This window comes from Tenrec ecaudatus, chromosome 8 (assembly GCF_050624435.1).
Source record: "Tenrec ecaudatus isolate mTenEca1 chromosome 8, mTenEca1.hap1, whole genome shotgun sequence".
NCBI lineage: Eukaryota > Metazoa > Chordata > Mammalia > Afrosoricida > Tenrecidae > Tenrec > Tenrec ecaudatus.
This window is the reverse complement of record NC_134537.1, coordinates 117,121,429-117,130,446: the sequence shown is the minus strand read 5'-3', so window position 1 is coordinate 117,130,446 and position 9,018 is coordinate 117,121,429. Positions and strand designations below refer to the sequence as shown.

The 9,018-nt window shown below is 39.2% G+C and overlaps 1 pseudogene; it reads right to left on the bottom strand.

The window, feature by feature from the left end:
* Positions 1-455: 455 nt before the first annotated feature.
* LOC142455513 (mRNA turnover protein 4 homolog pseudogene) overlaps positions 456-9,018 on the bottom strand; it is a 54,627-nt pseudogene continuing 46,064 nt past the window's right edge.

Genomic DNA, 9,018 nt, shown 5'->3' with positions numbered 1-9,018 from the left:
TCCCAGGCAATGTAGGACTGACTTGCAAGAGTGAAAAAAACAAAAATAGAAGCTTATTTAGGGAAAGAGAATGCATGTACTTTGTAAGTGCTGGTAAGTGATTCAGCTCACTTTATGGAAAAAGTTTTAGATGTGTAGCTTTAATTAATAACCCACATAAGAAATCATAGAGAGCCTAATGTTTTACAATTGCCTTCATTCTGTAAGATTTAAAATACTTTCAGTTCCACTCACACTTGTAAGTTTTTTCCCCCTTTTTCTAAGAAGAGTTCCTTTTACTGCCCACAGGAGGAACCCTGTGGATGAAGTTTTATTCTTATATAAAAACAGTCCGTTCCCGTTGCACAATAAATAGCTGCTCCCTCACGGGGTGGGGGTGGGGTGGAGGCAGGCGCGTCCTGCTGCTGGGGCGAGGGGAGACCTGGGGCTGCCCGGTGTGCATGTGGGCAACCCGGTCAGTCGTTGTCCCTGTCTTCCGCTGACTCTTCCGCTGACTCTTCTGCACTCTCTGGCAGGTCGTCGCCCATCTGCGCAAACCTTCCAGACTGTGCGTCCCACATGTACCTGATGGTCACTGAACTCAGCCATCTCATAGCCAAAAAGCTTCAGGACACGGGCCTGCTCCGGTGTCAGCACGTCGCCCTCCTTGCACACCTCGAAGTCAGACAGCAGGGTGACGACACCTTTCTTGACAGCGGTGGGCAGGCCCAGCTGCCTCAGCTGTGGCTCCACAGAGTGCGGGAACTGCTCCAGGGGCCCAGGATCCAGGCTCACCGAGAAGGATGCCTTGTTACAGGCTGGGGCGTAGTCCATCTCCGTGAACTTGGTGAACCACTCGTTCACTTCCTCCTTAGTTCGATTGGTGAAAAGGAGACCAACTTCACCCTTCAGCTTCCTGCTGACCTGGTGCAGGTTGTTTTTGTACTCATCAGAGGGGCTTCCACCCAAGGCCACCATCGTCACTTTGTTTTTTCCAAAGAACATCCGGCTGTGCTTCCAGGCGTTCCGGATGTCCTTCAGCTTGCTGTTCCTCATGTTGGCCACGGAGAAGATGAAGAGGTACTTGTATGTGTCCACACATTTCCAAAGCTCTTCTATCAGGTTCTGTTTCAGTTCCAAACCTTTCTTGGCAGTTTTGGTTAAGGAGACTTTTTTGTCACGCTTGGACTTGGCATTCTCGCTGGCGCCCCACTTGTAAGTTTTTAGTCATGAGTTTTACATTAGGTTTACCTCTTTTTATATAGCGAATTCAATCAACAAATATTTGAGTGCTAACAGTAAAAGTAAGTGGTAACATACATCGATAATACTTACTACATGCCAGGAAATAAGTGAAGTTCCTGAACTTCTATGATATCTAAAGTGATGCACCCGTTTGGTAGTTTAGTTCATCGATAAGAAAATTGAGGTCAAGATGAGAAGTACAATGACTACAGTTATAGCCCTAAAATGGTGAGGCTAAGATTCAAATTTAAGTGAACAGGGATTATAGCCTATATTCTTAACTACTAAAGTCTCTGTGGGTACCAGGCAGCACTAATGATAAGTGGGCCTTTAAATGCTAAGGCAAAAAAATAAAAAAGAAAAGAAAAGCTTTCAGGACAAGAAAAGACTGAAGTTGACCACCACTTGTCTGTCAGTGTGTTGAGCTGTCGTGGCTGGTGTGTTGCTAGGAGCTATGTCACTGGCACTTAAAATACCAACAGGGTCACCTAAAGGACACATGTAGAACTTCCAGAGTAAGGACCGACCACAGAGAAGGATTAGGCTGGCCACTGCCGAGGAATTAGCCATTGAGAACCATAGGGATAACATACAAATATTGTCCGATACTGGGAACCTAATCAATATGAACAGAACACTGTCAGAGATCGTGCCAGAAGACGAGGGCTTCAGGTCAGAGAGCGTTCAAACCACGCTGCAGGAAGAGTGTAATGATGGCAATGGAGTAAAGCATGCGGGAGTGGGACCTTCAGGCCTTTCATTTGCGGATTAGGCAAGACTCAAAGTTACACAAAACATTTATTAAGGACAGGTGACATTTCATTTTTCCTGAGCTGCTCTCCGTATTCTTTCCTTATCTTTGATTTTGGAAAGCTTAGGTCTAACCTGAACAATGGGCTATAGTACAAAAGTTTTTAATTGCTGGGTGTAGGTGATGTTGGTTGCTAAATACATTTTTTTTTGAAAAGGGAATGGTAGACCAAATAAATTTAGGAATCTTTGGGCTAGAGGGTAGATAGGTATCAATTTGAGAGAAGGAGGAATATACTATAAGAAGGAGATAGAAAAAAGATGGAAAGCAAACCCTTTAGAAGCTTGATAAATTGTTTAGACTGTTGCATAGAAATAAGAGATTTCTTTTCCCATTATCATATATAAGTATATTTACATATATACTGTATTTAGACCTCTATATATGCCATTTTGGAAATAGATACATGTGCATATATGTATAGGAAATAGATATATGTGCATGTATGTATAGTATTAAGGTAGCAGATGGACACTGGGTCTCTATTGAAGTACTCCTTCAATGCAAGAACACTTTGTTCTATTAAACTGCCATTCCATGATGCTCATCTTCCCGACACGATCATTGAATACAAATTGGGTGCATAAGCACATGTTAAGAGACCTGATGGTTTCCGGCTATCAAAAAATAAAGCATCTGGGGTTTTAAAGGCTTAAAGATAAATAAGCGGCCATGTAGTGGAGAAGTAACAAACTCCACATGGAAGAACACCAGCCTGTGTGATCATGAGGTGTCAATGGGATCAGGTATCAGGCATAAAAAAAATCATATCATTGCGAATGAGGGGGAGAATGGAGTACAGACTCAAAGCCCATCTGTAGGCAACTGGACATCCCTTTACAGAAGGGTAGTGGGGAGGAGCCAGTCAGGGTGCAGTAAAGCAACGATGAAACATGCAACTTTTCTCTAGTTCTTTAATGCTTCCTTCCACCCACTATCATGATCCCAATTTTACCTTACAATCTGGCTAGACCAGAGGATGTACACTGATACAGATAAGAACTGGAAGCACAGGAATCCAGACAGACAAACCCCTCAGGACCAATAATGATAGTAGTGATACCAGGAGGGTAAGGGGATGGTGGGGTTGAAGGGGGGAACCGATTACAATGATCTACATATAACCCCCTCCCTGGAGGATGGACAATGGAAAAATGGGCAAAGGGAAACATTGGTCAGTATAAGACATGGAAACAAAAAGATAAATTATAAAGGGTTCATGACGGAGGGAGAAGGTTTGGAAGGGAGAGGAAAAATGAGGAGTGGATACCAAGGGCTCAAGTAGAAAGAAAATTTTTGAGAATGATGATGGCAATATATGTAGAAATGTGCTTGACACAATGGATGGATGTATAGATCGTGATAAGCGTTGTATAAGAGCTCCCAATAAAATTATTTAAAAATATTTCAGCTGATATTTGAATCCCTACCTAATTAACTACATATATATATATTAAAGAAGATAGAAGAAATGCACAGTTATTGTATCCCAAATAAGTAGTTGATAGTCAACAATTTCAGAAGGTAGAACATGACCTCAAATCAATAATAGTAAAGGAAGCACTCTAAGCCACACTGAAGGCATTGGTGAAAATTCAGGCCCCAGGAAATGATAACATATCAATGGAAATTTTCAACAAAATGATTTAGCACTGAAAATACTCCATTTTTGCCAAGACATTTGGAAGGTAGCTACCTTGCCCACCGAATGGAAGAGATTCGTATTTGTGCCCATTCCAAAGAAAAATGATCCGGAAAATGTGGCAATTATCAAGCAATATCAGAGGCAAGTAAATTTTGCTGAAGATAATTTCATATCAGATGCAGCAGTATCTCAACTTGGAGCTGCAAGAAATTCCAGCTGAATCAGAAGAGGATGAGGCTTGAGGGACATTGCTGAGGTCAGATAAATTTTCACTGAAACCAGAGAATATTCAAAAGATGTTTACCTGTAGTTCATTGACTACGCAAATGAATTAAACTGTGAGGATAATAACAGACTATAGAAACCATTGCAAATGGTATCTGGGAGCTCCAGAACACTTAATTGTGCTTAGAAGCTGTCTATGCACCACAAATGAAGGGATGCTGAGCGGTTTAAAATCAGGGAATGCTTGCATCAAGATTCTGTCCTTCCCGCATACTAGTTCATCTAGATGTTGAGCGAGTAACCTGAGCAGCTTGACTCGGTAAAGAAGAAAGCATCAGGACTAGGGGAAAGTTCAACAATGAGTGCTCATATTCAGAGAACACAACCCTGCTTGTTTGAAGTGAAGAAGACTTGAAGCACTTACTGATGAACACCAAAGGCTACGGGCTTCACTGTGGATTATACCTCATAATAAAAACAAATCCTCACAACCGCTCCAATAAGCATCATGGTAAGTGGAAAAAAAATGGAAGTCATCAAGGATTTCATGTTACTTCAACACACAGTGAAAACTCATGATGGCAGCAATTAAGAAGTCAGATTCACTGCAGAAGAGCTCAATACATTGTTAAAGAACAACAGTGTCAATATAAGGACTAAGGTGCACCTGACCCTCGTCTGGCATTTTCAATAACCACATATGCTTGTTAAAACTGGAAAATGATTAAGGAGTCCTTGAGAAGAGTTGAAGCATTTAACATCTTGACAGTACCTACCAAGTAAGAAAACTGTGTGTGTGTGCGCTTGCATGTATGAAAGCGCTTCCTTCTAAACTCCTTTCCTGTTCTATAATATTATTGTAGTTCATACATAATATAAAATTATATCCTAGTTATTTGTATATTAAATATATGCAACTATATATTATATCTCAATTATATATGTAACATATGATATTCAGATTATATTATATATAAGTGGGATATAATATATAATTACAAATACAAATATATACTAAATATATAGCATAGTATTAGAATATGCAATTGTAGCTATATCCCAATTAGATGATATATACTTTATAAGTTATATATCATAAAATTAGGATCTAATATATAAACATATATTATATACCATATAATATGTGATATAATATATATGCTATATATAATATAACACACCATGTATTACATATGTAATATTATGATAGATGTATATTATATTATATGGCATATATAATATAATTGCGATAAATATATGATCAAATATATAATTTATATAATATATCTAACATCATTTTTATATTATGAAATACTGTAGTATTGTATATGCAATATAAAAGCTAATTTAGAAGGAAGAGCACTAAAATATCTACAAACAAAGAATTTATGGTTTAAAAAATAAATTGGTGATATTGTCCTCCTTAACATTCATATTAATTTATTCTGTTTTCCATATTTCCCTTTAGAACTGTTATTACTATAATTATTTAAATATTGAATGAAAATAGAAAATTTAAAGCTCTGAATAAAATATATTTCAGAAGAACTAGTACATTTCTGATTATTTTTATATATTTAGGTATGTCTAAATTGGTATTACCATTATCCACATGTACCAATTTTTTTTTCCATGTACCAATTTTCAAAGAAACATCAGTGATGTTCTTCATGCATTCTGGTTCTCAAATACTGATTTAGTTGAACTGATATAGACATATCCATGTTGTTTAAATCACAAAAATTGTTGAAATGTAATTTGGTATCTAATGCCAACTTCTTTATATATTTTTATTCAGAAAATCCTCAAACAAAGGAATTCATTTTGAGGTCCACGGCAACTGTAAGTAAGGATATCTGCTTTGCAGACCCCACAAGATGCTTTATTCTTTTACAAAGTCATTTGAAAAGGAAATTCACCTGAGTACTGCTTTCCTGGGATGTTTAGGTAGTGATGAATCAGGTGATTACAGGTTGAATTATTGCCTGGTAAATTAGGAAACCATCAAAGTGCAGGGCTGTACAGAGTAACATCTTCCATCATATCTAACAGAGCTCAAAGCTAGACTAACAAATTGCTGGGTAGGCCACCTTCGCTTTGTTCAAACACATCTTTCTCACAGGAGGAAAAAAAAAACCAACCCCAAAGCATTCTTGTAGAGAGGCCAGAGAGCACAGAGAAAAAACAAAATTGAAAGATGAGAAATAGAAAATAGGGCAAAAGGAGGTCATAAAAAGGGGAGGAGTGTTAACCTTCCAGAAAACCTCTATTGTTCTAACCCCAGAAGGTTATAAATTCAGACCCAACCAGTCACCGACTCACAGGGTCAAGGAAATCCAAGTCTTCTTTAGGATACCGAATCCCATGGGGCAATCTATAATGACTTAGTAACATATAAATAACTAAAATACTGGATCAGCCATTTGTCAACACTAATAGATTACTTCACATCTCCCGTTGCAATGATGCAATCACGTGGATGGTTTTCTTCCTGGGAGTAACATGAAGATGGTCCAGAGGAGGAGGCAGCTGGGTGCAAAGGGTTCTATTCCCAACAAAGACACATTCTTATTCTCACGGGTGTTCCACGTAATTTATGGTCTGATCAATTTTATACTAAAGTGAGGATGGTTAGCAAGTGATTCACATCCGTGAGAGTACTTATTTTTTTAAAGCAATTTTGAATTTCAAATTTTATTCATGCTATAAAATTACGTATTGATTATTAGTAACCTTGTGTCACTAATCAGTGAAAATGATTAAGTAAAAACCTCTCAGATGGGACTAAGGAGGAATAAAGAGGAAAAACCTCTATTTTTGATCTTTATTGCAAAAATAGAAAAAGACTTTAAATTACCAGAGAGAAAAAACACACTAAACCCACTGCCATCAGGCCAACTTTACTTTTAGGGACCATATAGGACAGAGAAGTATAGGATTACCAAGTTTGCAAATCTTCACGGGAATAGACAGCCGCATCTTTCCCCCACTGAGGCACCAGTGGGTCTGAGGCTGGTAGAACAATGCATAACCCATCACACCACCAGAGTTTCCGATCAGAAACACATAAAACAACAGGCCTAAATATGGTTCAGATATAGCCCAAAGTGGGAAGATCTTTACTAAAATTAAAAGGCCCCTAAAAAATAGTTGTTAGGTGCTATCGGGTCGGTTCCAACTCATAGCTTCCCGAAGCAGAACGGAACGAACTGCTGCCTGGTCCAGCGCCCTCCTCACACTTGTTTTTATGGCTGAGCCCACTGGCAGCCACGGCGTCCGCCCACCAAGCATGAAGTCTTTCCCGATGGACTGGCCTGTCCGGACAACCTGACAGTATTCTGGCTGTACTTCTCCCAAGGCAGATTTCTTAATTCTCTTCATGGTCTGTGGTACTTCCAATATTTTCCATCTGCACCATAAATAACCAGTTCTTCATTGCACTTGTTTTACAAGATCTATCAATGTCCAACTCTCATATGTTATTTTGTAATAAGGTGAGATACACTGTTGATCTATAGGACATGGTACATTTATGAAGACATTACTGGTACGTATTGCATTATTTGTTTATGAAACCGGTGTCCAAGATTACCACAAATGATAAGAGGTGTAAAATTAAGTGAAATGTTGCTGTTTTCTCTTTTTACATATAGACTCTTTCAGTGCAATATCAAGGTGCATAGCCGCCTAGTTAATTATGAGAGGTTTGTTTGAATAGAAACCTTAGGGCTGTGGTTTTGAACCAAAGGGCACGTCAGAAGAGAGAGAAAGTATTACTTTTGAAATCATGATGCAAGTTCAGTAGGCAACCTCACCTGAGGGTCCAGGCCAATGTCTTGTCCACTGAGGGGGAGTAGTTGCAGTAGGTGAAGTTTGTGTGAACAGCCCCCGCCCCACAACCCCGTCTCCACTCTTGTTTCACTTCCTAGTTCTTTTCTGTTTTCTACAAGCTCAAAAAATGGAATAGCTGGAAGATATTCCAGACACTGAAGATAGAGTGGGAATTTGGTGTTCTGTGTACACAAAGGTAGTTCCAACAGGAAAAGGATTCTTGGTTCTAGTTTCTGCCCTGGGTTACTGTCAATTTTGCTCTTATAGGACTTATTTTGCCATTGCATGTCTCATTCATGCAAAATTCATCAGTGTTTCTATCATGGAAAACTGTTTAATTGCCACATTGTTACCAGCGTTTCTTTTCAGAGAACAAATTTATTTATGCCAGCATTCATAAGATGCAGACTTGTTGATATTCAGATAACTTTTTAGCCAGGAATGTCGTGCCTCACATTTTCAATAGACTCATCATCTGAAATTTAGCTCCAGTATGATCTTTTCCAGGAAATCATCCTTCAAACCTGCCATCCTGGATTAGAGTCCATCTTTTTGCTTCTCCAGAGACCTACGCTTACCTATGGTGTATTCAGTTAGGAGCCCGGGTGACACCGTGGATTGCGCATCAGTCTGCTAACTGAAAGCTCATGGATTCAAAACCACCCGCTGCACCTCAGGAGATCTGTGTGCTTCTGCAAACATTCCAGCCTCGGGAACTCCAGAGAGTAGTTCTACTCCGTCTTTAAGGTTGTTATGGGCTGGCATCATCTTAAGGCAGAGGATTTAGTTTGGATTGTATATGGAGCTCTCCTTTGCTTCTTTCACTGTATTGACAGTGCTTTCTAACAGTTCTATTGATTATAAATATATGAATATATGACCAGGCAACTTTTCCATTCTGAACCTGGGTATGAAATGGGAAAGATAAAACACCCACTTCACAGGGGTGTTGCTTCGATAAAATGAGACAATTCTGATGCAGAAGCACTGAGCATAGTGGTGGCACGAACAATGACCGCTAGCGTTATTAAGAATTTATAATTTGTTGGGCATAGAGATAAACGCTTACCTTGATTATCTCACTAAGTCTGTGAAATAAACCTCTGCGAGGTAGGTATAATGTTACCTCATTTTGTAGATTGAGGAACCGAGGCGTAGGCAAGATAACCAAATTCAGTGAGGTCACATAATAAATAAGTCATGCACGTGGGAGTTCAAACACTGAAAGTCCAGCTTCAAGGTCTGGGTGTTCATTCACACGACTAGCCTGTCTGTGCCATGC